Source organism: Arachis hypogaea, chromosome 2, assembly GCF_003086295.3.
Source record: "Arachis hypogaea cultivar Tifrunner chromosome 2, arahy.Tifrunner.gnm2.J5K5, whole genome shotgun sequence".
NCBI lineage: Eukaryota > Viridiplantae > Streptophyta > Magnoliopsida > Fabales > Fabaceae > Arachis > Arachis hypogaea.
Window position 1 is genome coordinate 57,259,753 of NC_092037.1, and position 16,401 is coordinate 57,276,153.

Below are 16,401 nucleotides of genomic sequence, written 5' to 3' on the forward strand. Positions count from 1 at the left end.
GAGTGAAACCTCTTTTGTATAAGTCAAAATTTATTAAAGTAAAAAGACAAGCTTATCATCTAAATTTCTTTGTCTCCTTTTGATAAGATGGGATTTCTCTTGTTTTAGGAAATGAATAGACGGAGATCTCCAATTGGATTCCTGAGAAACACTTAATATAGATGTTAAATTTACACTAGGTTCTGTTAAAGTAGATTGTGATAACGTGGGAGTATAGTTTGGGGGTCGTGAAATAGCCGATTTAGATAAAATATTAGCTATATTGTTTTGATCTCTTAGAATATGTTTAATTTCAAATGTTGAGAAATATATAATCAAGTTTTGAACAACAGCTAAATATTTTACTAACGATTGGTCTTTGACTTGAAAATGGTTTTTAACATGTTGTATTCCCTAACACGGAATCACAGTTGACAATAATATGTTGAATAGATAAATCCTTTGCTAACCTCAGTCCAGCCAACAGAGCTTCATACTATGTCTGGTTATTACTTACCTTAAAGGAAAATTGCATGGAATGTTCTAGGATGATGCCTTTTTACAATCTTCTAAACAGAATGCCAGCCCCACATTCTTGAAGGATTGAAGCTCCATCAATATGAAGTATCCATACCAGATATAGTTTGGCTTCATTTGGAATGGTGAACTCAGCAATAAAATCAGCTAAGTACTGTGATTTGATCAGTCCCTGAGGTTGATATTGAATTTTGAATTCAGATAATTCAATAGACCACGTTATAAGTCACCCTGCCAATTAGGTTTCATAAGGACTTGCTGCAAAGGATGTTATATGCTTACAATGATAGGATGGATCTGAAAGTACGGATGAAGTTGGCAAGCAGAGTAAACAAGAGCCAATGTGAGTTTTTCAATCTTCGGGTACCGAAGTTCTGCTTGTTGTAAAGCTTGGCTAACAAAATAAATAGGATGTTAAATCTTTTCCTTTTCTGTGACAAGGACAGAACTCACAACCCAATCAGTTACAGATAAATATAAGAACAGTGTAGTTCCTAAATTAGGCTTTTGTAAAATAGGAGGAGAGCAAAGAATCTGATTAATTCATTGAAAATTAGTTTGACAATTTGTATTCTATTCAAAAGTGTTCCTTTGTTTTAAAGTTTGAAAAAGTGAAATGACTTATCAGCCAAACAAGGTAAAAATCTAGACAAGGTAGCAAGCCTCCCCATTAACCATTGTACCTCTTTTACAATTTTTGGACTCTGCATATCAAGTATAGCTTAGCACTTTTTAGGGATAGATTCAATGCCTCAGTGAGTTAATAAAAACCTTAAAAATTTACCTCCTTGTGCAGCGAATGCACATTTTTTGGGGTTTAATCTCATGTTGTACTTTCTTAATTATTGAAATATCTCCACTAGATCATATATATAGGAGTATCCTAGCTTTGTCTTTGCGACCAAATCATCGACATATACCTTAATATTACGACCAATTTGCTGGGAATAAACCTTGTCCATCAGTCATTGATAGGTTGCTCTTGCATTCTTATGACCAAAAGTTATTACCTTATAACAAAAATTATCATGTTCAGTAATAAAAGCAGTTTTATCTTGATTAGAAGGATGCCTAAGAATTTGAATATAACTAGAATAAGCATCCATAAAACTCAAAGTACCAAAACCAAAAGCATTATCAACTAAAGCATCAATAGAGGGTAAAGGGTATGTGTAACGACCCAACTCCAGGTATGTCATGATCATACTAGAACCCAAGCATTACTAACTTGATTTCCTAACTTGTAACTATTATGTATTTTATGAGCCTGTTAATTACCTTGTTAAAATGTTGTCATTTTTTTCGGGTAATTTTTTTTCTCAAAACGTTTACTAATTTATTAGGGCAAGCATACAGGAATAGTTAACATCATAAGCATAAATATTAATAGGATATTCACATATCATCATACATTAGTATAACATTCACAGACTGTCAGTATACATAACATAAGATAAATATATACATATATAAACATATGACATCCCCAGGCCATGGCCCATATAGAAAGCCACTAAACTAGTTCTCGGGCTAGCCTAGTACTTCTAGACTCTCTTATTATCTCTATACACTAGCAAAAGAGAGAGAGACTAAACTAAAAGGTACTAAACTAAGATGTCACCCATAAAGTACCAACTGACATCCCCTCAAACTAAACTTAGATATTGCCATTTGGCAGATCTCCGTATGACCTACCCACAGATGAATTACTCCCAAAAGATGGTAATCCTCCTTCTCTGGATACTCCTCTTTTGATTCTAGAGAACTTCTAGGATGATTAAGTGTCCTTGCCTTATAGGAATGACACTTCAAGGGCCGAGTATCGATGAGCGGATAATTTATACGCTTTTTGGTATTATTTTTATATAGTTTTTAGTATGTTTTATTCACTTTTTAGTATATTTTTATTAGTTTTTATACAAAAATAATATTTCTGGACTTTACTATGAGTTTGTGTATTTTTTTGTGATTTCATGTATTTTCTGGCTGAAATTGAGGGACCTGAGCAAAAATCTGATTCAGAGGCTGAAGAAGGACTGCAGATGTTGTTGGATTTTGACCTCCCTACACTCGAAATGATTTTTTTGGAGCTAAAAAAACCCAAATGGCACACTCTCAATTGCGTTGGAAAGTAGACATCCAGGGCTTTCCAGTAATATATAATAGTCCATACTTTTCCTGAGTTTAGATGACGCAAACTGGCGTTCAACGCCAGCTTTCTGCCATATTCTGGCGTTAAACGCCAGAAACAAGTTACAAACTGGCGTTTAACTCCAAAGAAGGCCTCTACATGTGAAAGCTTCAGTGCTCAGTCCAAGAACACACCAAGTGGGCCCGGAAGTGAATTTCTGCATCATTTACTTATTTCTGTAAACCCTAGTTTACAAGTTTAGTATAAATAGAAACTTTTACTATTGTACTCACATCTTTGGACATTTAGTCCTTAGACCTAGGTCTTGGTTATTCTGGTTCCCCCTCTGGGGCCTAAGCCAATGAACACCATTATCACTTATGTATTTTCAACGGTGGAGTTTCTACACACCATAGATTAAGGTGTGGAGCTCTGCTGTTCCTCGAGTATTAATGCAAAGTACTATTGTTCTTCTATTCAATTCACGCTTATTCTTATTCTAAAATATTCATTCGCACACAAGAACATGATGAATGTGATGATTATGTGACACTCATCACCATTCTCACTTATGAACGCGTGATTGACAACCACTTCCATTCTACATGAAAACAAGTTTGAATGTATATCTCTTGGATCTCTCTTCAACGATTCACATCGTCTCTCCTGAAAATAGAGCATCTGAGTCTGAGATCAGAATCTTCGTGGTATAGTCTAGAATCAATTGGCAGCATTCCTAAGATCCAGAAAGTCTAAATCTTGTCTGTGATATTTCGAGTAGGATCTGGGAAGGGATGACTGTGACGAGCTTCAAACTCGCGACTGTAGGACGTAGTGACAGACGCAAAAGGATAGTAAATCCTATTCCTACACGATCGAGAACCAACAGCTGATTAGCCATACGATATCTGTGCATGGTAGTTTTCATCCGAGACGAGAAATTCGACAGTTGATTAGCCGTACAGAAACCGTAGAGGACCATTTTCACTGAGAGGACGGGAAGTAGCCATTGACAACGGTGACACCCAACATACATCTTGCCATAGAAAGGACTATGAAGGATTGGATGAAGGCAATAGGAAAGTAGAGATTCAGAAGGAACAACGCATCTCCATACGCTTATCTGAAATTCCCACCAATGAATTCCATAAATATCTCTATCTTTATTTTATGTTTTATTTATCTTTTAATTATCAAAACTCTATAACCATTTGAATCCGCCTAACTGAGATTTACAAGATGACCATAGCTTGTTTCAAGCCGACAATCTCCGTGGGATCGACCCTTACTCACGTAAGGTTTATTACTTGGACGACCCAGTGCACTTGCTGGTTAGTTGTGTGAAGTTGTGAAAAAGAGTTGAGATTACAATTGTGCCTACCAAGTTGTTGGCGCCATTGAGATCACAATTTCGTGCACCAAGTATGCACGTCATAACCTCTATAAGCGACCTTGTCTTATAGGAACAACACTTATAGGGATGATATATGTCTGGAAAGTAAATCAATCTACGAGCATCCCCGTGTTCTTATCTGACCCAAAGACCCAAATCAACAATCATTTTCTATCCTAAAGCCCAATCAACAATCATGATCTGGCTCAAAGACCTAATCGACAATCATTATCCAACCCAAAGGCCCAATCAATAATCATTAGAGCCTCTGTAAGCAACTTTTTAGCTTGTAGATTCCATTTTTCTTAATCTTTTAGGGCTATGCCCACTTTTGTCAAACTCATATTGCATCTCTTTCTCATTAATATTTTTTCTCAATGCTATTGGTCCCTTCTTAGTGCCATAATTAATTAATCTTCTCTTCTCGCACTTATCCCAAAGTGTTTTATAAAGAAATCCTTAGATTCTAAAGTTTTGAATTATCTTTTTACATCTTTTACTATTATAACCATCGTATTCCTTAAACTTTTAAGTTTCTTGCCTTTATATCCTTATCTTTTGCTTTAATTGTTTTTATCCTTTAGCTTTTGAATATTATAATTTAACACTAAGACTTTAGTTATTTGTAGTTTAGCCTTTAAGATTCAGTTAATTATATTTTAACCTTTAAATTCCTACCAAAATACATTTTCCTTTAGTTATTCACAAAACTCCGTTAAATTGTGCCGTGGTGCCTAGTGCCATTGGTGGGCACTCAGTGCCTCAAATCAGGGCATGGCGCTTAGCGCCCTTAGCCAGCGCTTAGCGTCTTTGAAGCATGAATTTCATGGCAAGACGTAGGCGACCAGTGCCCAACACTTGGCACCCAAGACGCTTAAATTGTGGGACACCCAACGCTAAAGATGTTTTGAGAGGAGGGTGCCCAGCTCTCAACATTCCACCATTAGATATAGGTCAAAAATCACGTAAACACTTAGTTTCAAGCATCAAACAATCATTTGTTATCCAGGCATCAAAATACAATCAACTCATACTTAATTTACCGAAACTTACCTTTTTATTTTAGCTTATAAAATCCATTTTCCTTTTGGTGATTTCTAGATTGCTTCCTTCCTAGTTTTAAATCAAAATAACATTCAAACCAGGATATACGTCGTGATCAAATCTTCAACACAAGTTCAAAAAGAAATTCCTCACCTTTCTCATGCGGGAAGTGATGGATTCTTGCTCCTTAAGACTTTTAAGCAAGAATTCCTAAACAACATCAATGATATCAAGTCCTTTCATGGTTTTCGCATGGCTGAACCATCAAGAGGAGATCACAACAAAAATACCTCAACTCACCTTAACAAATCCGATATGATTGTGAAGAGGAAAAAAAGACGAACATTTTAATCAGTTTAAAATTTTTGTGGAAGTTTTAAAACCAAGGGACCGAATTTTAGAAACTTGGCGACTATGGTATTTTCAACTTTTCTCTCTTGTTCTCCTCTATCAAAGTTGCGTATGAAAAAGGAAAGAAGTAAGAGGTGGCTCTCGAAATCATGTATGAAGAAAAGAAAGCAAGTAGGAGGTGGCTGAAAATAGAGCTGGCCAAATCCCAAGGGTGGTTAGTCACTCGAATTAATTAATAAAATATCATTAATGAGATAATTACTAAAGTTAGATATATTAGATTACTAGTAATTATACTTCTAGAATAAATATATAAACTACAAGTATAAATGATACTAGTAACAAAATTATCTTAGAACTAAACGATCTATGAAGGTATATTGGCATAGCTAAGTTCATCGAAGAGTGCTGGCAATTATCTGTGCCTGTAGATTTTGGGCCAGGTTATAATATTATTAAACTTATCTCCAGTTTAACTAAATCAAGTAAAATAATAATAATATTATATTATTATTTTTGTTCTCTCGACAGAAATCAAAGTTTTAAAATTCCTAGCCAAAGAGGGTCGGAAACAAAATCTTCGCTAGTTTAAGAACTGATGACGTGGTGAGGTGCTTGCTTTACTAGGATTTTGGAAAATTTTCCCTTTTTTCAGGAAAAGTTTTATTTTGCTGAAGCCTAGATTGTTACAGTATGCATCCTTAGGATAAGCTTATTTGAATCAGTGCAATCTATATGCATACACCATTTACCATTGTGTGTCTTTACTATAACTATGTTAGCCAACCAAGTAGTAAACCTTATTTCACGTTTAAAGTCAGCATTAATGAGTTTCTTGGTTTCATCTAAAGAAGCTCGTCGTTTATCAGCACCAAGGTTATGCTTTTTCTTAGCTACATGTTTTACTACAGGATTTAAAGCCAACTTATGACAAATAATAACCAAATCTAAGCGAGGCATATCTCGGAAATCCAAGAAAATAAATTGGCATTTTGTCAGAGAAACTGTTTGAGCTTTCTTTATCATATCCCTATAAAGCTGGCATTGTAACAATACTGAGCATCATGATGATCGCTATGAATAGTAGCAATAAGATCGTCCTACACATGGAACTTAACACAGAGATAAATTGTAGAAACTATAGCACCAAAATAATTCAGAAAAGGACGACCAAGTATAAAATTATAAGGACTATAACAATCTACAATAAGATATTGAATATCCAAAGTTTTTTAGCTAAAAGATGCTCACCTAGTGTGGTTTTTTAACCACACAGAACCCGAAATAGGAACTCGCTCACCCAAGAAGCCCACTAGGTCAGCAGAAGAAGGTTGTAAGATGTGATCACTTAATTTCATCTTATAAAATGTAGAATAAAAAAAACATCTACACTGTTTCCCAGGTCTTAAAGGACCTTACGAACAATCAAATCTCCCAATTGTATGGGTATTACTACTCGATCATCTAAATTAGTTGTTGCCTTTTGGAAATCAGATGATTTGAACTCCATTTCTGGAACAGTAGGGGGAGTTTGAGTAGAGCTATTAACTCCCTCTACCAAGAGCATAGCTCAGTATGTTCATTTACAAGCAGAGTTAGTGATGTCTCCACTAGCAAACATGCCAGATATACAATTGATTATTCCTCGTGGTTGAGTAGGTTGAGTGATGACACTTTTTTCTTTACCTTGAGAAACGTGCCCTGCTGATGTACTTATCTAGATGACCTTGCCGAACTAGTCGTTTTAGTAGATCCTTGGCTATGACACATTCAACAGTGATGTGACAATGCTTTCTGATGAAAAGCAAAATACTTTGATTTATCTACATTTTTCATATCCTAATAAGTACCTGCCTTCCTTGGAAGTTTGATGAGCTTGGCATATAAAATTTTTTTAATGATTTATTCCCTTTTTGTATTAAATTGTGTATAGGAATCATATTAAGGTGTGAGCCGAAAAGATTTTTTGTTATCCCGACCTTTCTCATCATCTCTATTAGTATTGGTCTTTTCTAACTGCCAAACTAGCCAGAGTTCCTGGTGCACGAAATTACAATCACACTTTTGCAACTCCGCACAACTAACCAGCAAGTGCACTGGGTCGTCCAAGTAATACCTTACGTGAGTAAGGGTCCATCCCACGGAGATTGCCGGCTTAAAGCAAGCTATGGTTATCCTGTAACTCTTAGTCAGGAATTTAATAATAAAAAGGGTTTTGTTTGCAAAAAGTAAAAGAACATGAAATGAATGATACTTGTTATTCAGTAATGGAGAATAGGTTGGGGTTTTGGAGATGCTCTGCCCTCTAAATTTCTCCGTTCCTATTGTCTTCTTCTCCAAACATGCATGGCTCCTTCTATGGCAAGCTATGTGTTGGTGGATCACCGTTGTCAATGGCTACCATCCGTCCTCTCAGTGAAAATGGTCCAGCTACAGTTCTCGTAGGGCTAATCATCTGTCGGTTCTCACTTGTGTCGGAATAGGATATATTTAACCTTTTGCACACTGTCACTGCGCCCAACATTCGCGCGTTTGAAGCTCGTCACAGTCATCCCTTCCCAGATTCTACTCGGAATACCACAGACAAGGTTTAGACTTTCCGGATCTCATGAATGCTGCCAATTATTTTTAGCCTTTACCACGAAGGTCATGATCTCACGGATTCGAATGCTCTGTTGTCAGGAGAAGCAGTCAAACTCGTGGATCAGGAGCCCAAGAGATACGCACTCAAGCTGTCGCCCAATGACTATGTGAGCTTAGATAGAATGGAAGTGGTTGTCAAGCATGCATTTATGGATTTGAGAATGATGATGAGTGTCATGAATCATCACATTCATCACATTGAAGTACGAGTGAATATCTTAGAATAGAAGCAAGTGTAATTGGATGGAAAACAGTAGTAATTGCATTAATCCATTGAAACACAGCAGAGCTCTTCACCCCCACCTATGGGGTTTAGAGACTCACACCGTCAAAGATACAATATGAAATGCAAAAATGTCATAAGTTCCTTAATGAATCTCTAAAAGTAGTTTTTATACTAAACTAGTAACCTAGGTTTACAGAAAAATGAGTTCCTAAGTGCAGATAATGCAGAAATCCACTTCAGGGGTCCAGTTGGTGAGTGTTTGGGCTGAGCTTTGAAGCTTTCACGTGCATAGGCCACTCTTGGAGTTAAATGCCAGCTTTGGTGCAAGTTTGGACATTTAACTCCAGTTTTGGTGCCAGTTCTGGCATTTTACGCCAGAAAAGGGTCTCTGGCTGGCATTTAACGCTAGTTTGGGCCATCAAATCTCGGGAAAAGTATGAACTATTACACATTTCTAGAAAGCCCAAGATGTCTACTTTCCAACGCATTTGAGAGCGCACCAATTGGGCTTCTCTAACTCCACAAAATTCACTTCTCGTGCAGGAGGGTCAGAATCCAACAGCATCTGCAGTCCTTTCTCAGACTCTGAATTAGATTTTTGCTCAGGTCCCTCAATTTTAGCCAGAAAATACCTGAAATTATAGAAAAACACACAAACCCATAGTGAAGTCCAAAAATGTGATTTTTGAATAAAAATTAATAAAAATATAACAAAAAGTGAATAAAACATGCTAAAAACTATATGAAAACACTACCAAAAAGCGTTAAAATATCCGCTCATCACAACACCAAGCTTAAACTGTTGCTTGTCCCCAAGCAACTAGACAAATAAAATAGGATGAAAAGAAGATCGTACTGCAATAAAATCTCAGAGTCTTCAATGAAGCTCAAATTCAAATTAGATGAGCGGGGCTTATAGCTTTTTGCTTCTGAATAGTTTTGGCATCTCATTTTATCCCCTGAAACTCATAATGATTGGCTTCTTTCAGAACTCAACATGCAGATAATGTTATTGATTCTCCTATTTTAGTATGTTGATTCTTGAACACAGCTACTTTATGAGTCTTGGCCGTGATCCTAAGCATCTTATTTTCCAGTATTACCACCAGATACATAAATGCCACAGACACCTAACTGGGTGAACCTTTTTAGATTGTGACTCAACTTTGATAGAGTCCTCAGTTAGAGGTGCCCAGAGTTCTTAAGCACACTCTTTTTTCTTTGGATCACGACTTTAACCACTCAGTCTCAAGCTTCTCACTTGGACCTTCATGACACAAGCACATGGTTAGGGATAGCTTGATTCAGCCGCTTAGGCTAGGATTTTATTCCTTTGGGCCCTCCTATCCATTAATGCTCAAAGCCTTGGATCCTTTTTACCCTTGCCTTTTGGTTTAAAGGGTTATTGGCTTTTTCTGCTTGCTTTTTTTTTCGCAAGCTTTGTGTTTTTCACTGCTTTTTCTTGCTTCAAGAATTAATTTTATGATTTTTCAGATTATCAATAACATTTCTCTGTTTACCTCCTTCTTTCAAGAGCCAAACATTACTTAAATTTCAGTATATAAAATTATGCACTGTTATGCATTCATTCAGAGAGCTAAAGCAATGCCACCACATATAAATAATTTGAATCTTTCTTATTATATACTCGAGATATTTGCACCCTTGATCTTCTAAAAAAATCTACTATTTTATTCGTGTTTGATGATGATAAAAAAATTAAATTATACCCAAATTGATAAAAAAAATGATACTAATGCTCATGCACTTCTAATACTAATGATCATGCAATCCTAATACTAATGCTCATGCAATTCTTAATATAGGTCCTTAATAACAGAAGTTATCACAGAGTTAGGACTCAACAACCTTGATTTTGGGAGATAGGTGCTCCTTCAATCTGTGGGATGCCTGGCGCTTCAAGGGATAGCCTCTGGTGCTTCAGCTCCTGTAGCTCACACCTTACTGCTCCTGTTCCTTGAGCAATTTGCAAAGTATGCTGTTCTGATTCTGCTGCTCTTCTTTGAGTTGATCCATAGCTTCTTGCTGCTTGGTGACAGAGGCTTCTAAGTGGGCCTAATAGTCAAATTGAGGAATTTCTGGAAGGAGTTCATGCGCCCTCCTCTTGCTAAGGTTGTCTTGAACTTGAGGTCCATCCATTACCTTTTTGGTGATTGGGTGTTCAATTGGGATATACTCATCCACACCTATCTTCACCCTAGCATCTTTACATAATAGACTGATCAAGCTTGGGTAAGCCAACTTGGCTTTAGTGGATTCCTTGTGTGCAAATGTGTAAATTTCACAAGGAATTAGCTGATGAACTTCCACCTCTTTTCCCAGCATAATACATTGAATCATCACTGCCCTCTTGACAGTGACTTCAGAGCGTGGTGGGAAGAATAGAATGCCCAATGAAATCCAGCCAGCTCCTAGTAATTGGTTTGAGATCTCCTCTCTTCAGTTGGTTTGGGACACCTTTTGTGTTGGTTATCCACTTGGTTCCAGGAAGGCATATATCCTCTAGAACTTGATCCTACTTTTTATCTTTAGCCATTCTCCTGTTAAAGAATTCTGGATCATCTTGTAGTTGAAGAAGTTTAAGGTCTTCTCTCTCTTTATCAAGGTGGAAGTAAATAATCTTCCCTCTGACCATAGTCTGAAAGGTGTGGAAGGCAGTTCCCTCTAATCTTTGCTTATCTGTCAGCCACAGATTTGCATAGAATTCGTGGGCCATGTTTCTTCCCACAAGTGCCTCAGGATTAGCTAGGACTTCCCAGCCTCTATTTTGAATCTATTATTGGATCTCCGGATATTCGTCTTCTTTCAGATCGAATTTAACTTCCGGGATCACTAATCTTCTACCCACAATTTTGAAGTAATGGTCTGCATGTTCTTTGGTGCAAAACCTCTCATGTATCCATTGTGGTTTTGGATTGTTTTCTTTCTTGCCTCTTGGAGTGGTTTGTTTTCCTTTACGAGCCATGATTTTGGTCAGTGATCACGGAAAAATATACCAAACTTAGAGCTTTGCTTGTCCTCAAGCAAAAGAAAAGAAAGAAAAGGAATAGAGGGAGAGATGGATTCGAAAGATGGCTCAAGGGGGGAGGCCGAACATGCTTTTAAAAGGGAGGGGGGAGTGGGTTCGAAATTTCAGAAAAAAGATAAAAAGATATGATTGATAAAAGATAAACATGATATGAAAAGGATAGATTTAAACATTTGAAAGATATGAGGAATTGAAATCTGAATTTTTGTGGATGCATCTAAAAAAATAAAAGATAATATGGATGATTTAAAAAGATTTGGAAAGAGATTGGAAGATAAATGAGATTTAAAAACGTTTTTGAAAAAGAATTGAAAAGAAATTAAGAAGAATTTATAAGACTAATAATTTTTGAAATGGGGATTGAAAGATGAATATTAGTAATGTTTTTATGAAGAAAATTATGAATTAAAGCAAGAAAATTTGAAAAAAATTGAATTGGAAACGAAATTCCCCTCCCCTGCTGTTCTGACGTTAAACGCCCAGAATGGTATCCATTCTGGCATTTAACGCCCATCTACTGGCCAATTTGGACGCCAGAAATCCTTTGTCACTGGGCATTTTTCTAAACACCCAGGACGTTGCTCATTCTGGTGTTAAACGCCCAGAATGCTGCCCATTCTGGCGTTTAACGCCCAAAATGCCTCTTTACTGGCGTTTTTACGCCAGTGAGCTTTTTTTCTCTGTGATTCCTCTGCTTTATGTTCTGAACCTTCATTTTTCTGAATTATTTACTGAAATATATTGACAAACATGAATAACAAAATAAGATGACTCATATAATTGTTATAAACATCTAATTTATGCTGATGGCTGGGTTGCCTCCCAATAAGCGCTTCTTTACTGTCTTTAGCTGGACTTTACTGAGCTTTAATCTAGTCTCAGCTTTGAGCATTCTTGCTCAACATTGCCTTCAAGATAATGTTTGACTCTCTGCCCATTAACAATAAACTTTTTGTCAGAGTCAATATCTTGAAGCTCTACATATCCATATGGTGACACACTTGTAATCACATATGGTCCCTTCCACCGGGATTTCAATTTCCCAGGGAATAATGTGAGCCTAGAGTTAAATAGCAGAACCTTCTATCCTGGCTCAAAGACTCTAGATGACAACTTTTTGTCATGCCACCTTTTTGCTTTCTCCTTGTAAATTTTAGCATTTTCGAAAGTATTGAGTCTGAACTCCTCTAGCTCATTCAACTGGAGTAATCTCTTCTCTCCAATTACCTTAGCATCAAGTTTTAGGAACCTGGTTGCCCAGTAGGCCTTATGTTCTAGTTCCACTGGTAGATGACAGGCTTTTCCATACACAAGCTGGTATGGAGAGGTCCCTATAGGAGTCTTGAATGCAATTCTGTATGCCCACAGAGCATCATCCAGAATTTTTGTCCAATCCCTTCTACGGGTGTTTACAGTCCGTTCCAGGATTCGTTTTAGTTCTCTATTTGAGACTTCAGCCTGCTGATGAGCGGATAATTTGTATGCTTTTTGGCATTGTTTTTAGTATGTTTTTAGTATAATCTAGTTAGTTTTTAGTATATTTTTATTAGTTTTTAGCTAAAATTCACTTTTCTGGACTTTACTATGAGTTTGTGTGTTTTTCTGTGATTTCAGGTATTTTCTGGCTGAAATTGAGGGTCCTGAGCAAAAATCTGATTCCGAGACCAAAAAGGACTGCAGATGCTGTTGGATTCTGACCTCCCTGCACTCGAAGTGGATTTTCTGGAGCTACAGAAGCCCAATTAGCGCGCTCTCAATGGCATTGGAAAGTAGACATCCTGGGCTTTCCAGCAATATATGATAGTCCATACTTTGCCCAAGATTTCATGGCCCAAACCGGCGTGGCAAATCAGCCTCAGAAATTCCAGCGTTAAACGCTGGAACTGGCATGAAACTTGGAGTTAAACGCCCAAACTGGCATGAAAGCTGGCGTTTAACTCCAGAAAAGGTCTCTACACGAAAATGCTTCATTGCTCAGCCCAAGCACACACCAAGTGGACCCAGAAGTGGATTTTTACGTCATTTACTCATTTCTGTACACCCTAGGCTACTAGTTTACTATTAATAGGATCATTTGACATTGTATCTGTACCTCATGACACTTTATACTTTTTCTTTGTGTACTTTCCGCGGCATGAGTCTCTAAACCCCATGGTTGGGGGTGAGGAGCTCTGCTGTGTCTTGATGGATTAATGCAACTACTACTGTTTCTCATTCAATCATGCTTGCTTCCATTCTAAGATAATACTTGTTCTTAACCCGGATGAATGTGATGATCCGTGACAATCATCATCATTCTCAACTATGAACGCGTGCTTGACAACCACCTCCGTTCTACCTTAGATTAAGTAGTTATCTCTTGGGTTCTTTAACCGGAATCTTCGTGGTATAAGCTAGAATTGATGGCGGCATTCAAGAGAATCCGGAAGGTCTAAACCTTGTCTGTGGTATTCTAAGTAGGATTCAATGATTGAATGACTGTGACGTGCTTCAAACTCCTAGCAGGCGGGGCGTTAGTGACAGACGCAAAAGAATCACTGGATTCTATTCCGGCCTGACCGAGAACCGACAGATGAATTCCGCGTGCTGTGACAGAGCATATGCAATCGTTTTCACTGAGAGGATGGGAGGTAGCCATTGACAACAGTGAAACCCTACATACAGCTTGCCATGGAAGGAGACTTGTGTGTTTGAAGAAGAAGACAGTAGGAAAGCAGAGATTCAGAAGATGGAGCATCTCCAAACCTCAACCTATTCTCCATTACTGCAAAAAAAGTAATCATTTCATGTTATTTAGCTTTTCACAATCAATCCTGATAGTTTCTGATATCCTGACTAAGATTTACAAGATAACCATAGCTTGCTTCAAGCCGACAATCTCCGTGGGATCGACCCTTGCTCACGCAAGGTATTACTTGGACGACCCAGTGCACTTGCTGGTTAGTTGTGCGGGATTGCAAAAGTGTGATTGCAATTTCGTGCACCAAGTTTTTGGCGCCGTTGCCGGGGATTGTTGAGTTTGGACAACTAACGGCTTATCTTGTTGCTTAGATTAGGACTGTTTTATTTTTGTTGGTTTAGAGTCTTTTAGTTGAGTCTAGTTTCATATTTTAAGTTTGGTGTCAATTGCATGCTTTTGTTTTTCTTTTAATTTTCGATTTTTGCATGTTCTTAGTCCCTTTTTGATTTATAAAAATTCTAAGTTTGGTGTCCTCTTTGTGTTTTTCCCTTAAAAATTTTCGAAAACTGTGTGTTTGATTTTCTAAAAGTTTTAAGTTTGGTGTCTTTTTGTGTTTTTCTCTTTCCTCTTTTCAAAATCAAATCTTTTTCATAAAAATTTTTCAATCATATCTTTCTAATTGCTATTTTCAAAATCTTTTTAATTAACTCATTGATTCAGTTTTCAATTTGCTTTGATCTTATTTTCTTTTTGATTTTCGAACTTTTATTTTAATTTTATTTTGTTTTATTCTATTTTTTTTCGTAAATTCAAAAAAAAAAAAAACAAAATTTATCTCCTTGCAATCATTATCATTTCCCTTTTGTCCATTATGGACTTAAGTGTGATTAATCAGTCCAAAAGGACTCTGGGGTCATATGCTAACCCCATTACAGCTGCATATGGGAGTAGCATCTGTACACCTCCCATCAAAGCAAGCAGCTTTGAACTAAATCCACAACTCATTATCATAGTGCAGCAAAATTGCCAGTTTTCCGGTCTTCCACAGGAAGAACCCACTGAGTTTCTGGCACAGTTTTTACAAATTGCTGACACAGTACATGATAAAGAGGTAGATCAGGATGTCTACAGACTATTATTGTTTCCATTTGCTGTAAAAGATCAAGCTAAAAGGTGGTTGAATAACCAACCTACAGCAAGCATAAAGACATGGAAACAGTTGTCAGACAAATTCCTGAATCATTTTTACCCTCCAAAAAGGATGACACAGTTAAGACTGGACATCCAAGGCTTTAAACAAGAGGATAATGAATCCCTTTATAATGCCTGGGAGAGGTATAGAGGTATGCTAAGGAAATGTCCCTCTAAAATGTTTTCAGAGTGGGTACAGTTAGACATTTTCTACTATGGGCTTACAGAAAAAGCTCAGATGTCTTTAGACCACTCAGCTGGTGGATCTATACACATGAGGAAGACAATTGAAGAAGCTCAAGAGCTTATAGACACTGTTGCTAGAAACCAATGATGTGTGGAAAACGATCCAACACAAAACTCACCGGCAAGTGTACCGGGTCGCATCAAGTAATAATAACTCACATGAGTGAGGTCGATCCCACAGGGATTGAAGGATTGAGCAATTTTAGTTTAGTGGGTGATTTAGTCAAGCGAATCAAATATTGGTTGAGTGATTTTTGTTTAACAGAAAGTAAATGACAGTAAAAGTAAAGGGGAAAGGGAATAATGCAGTAAATTGAAGAGCAGAAGTGTAAATGTGCAAAATCGTAAAGAGCAAGAAAGTAAATGACTGAAGCTTAAAGTGCAAGAAACTTAAATTGCAGTAACTTAAATGGCAAGAAAGATAAATTGCTAGAAAGTAAAAGGGAATTGAGGAGTGGGGTTACAAGATCTAAATAAAGAAGAAATAGATTGCAGTAAATGGTTGAGCAGAAAGTAAATCTGAAGCAATATGCATTCAAACAGAAATTGAAACAAAATGTAGCAGAGGTTCACAGAGGAACCCAAGAGTGAATTATGATCTCAGGATCCCAAGAGCTTAGGTAACAGAGCCTAAAACCCAATTTCCTTCCCAGATCTAGATTCACTAAGCAATTAACAGAAAATTTAAAGATGAAGCAATTGAAGAACAGAATCGGATTGAATTATGCAGAAAATTTAATGTAAAGAGCTTGAATGGGAATTGGGACAGAATTTCCCCAATTTCACACACCCAATACTCAGAAAACAGAAGAGTAGAATTGCCCAAGAGAATTGAGGAAGGAGATTCTCCTTTGATCCTCTTAGTTCTCGGTCAAATTCTCTCAAGGAAGCTCGAAAGTAGAATTGCAAAGCCAAGGTAAAAGTGAAAATT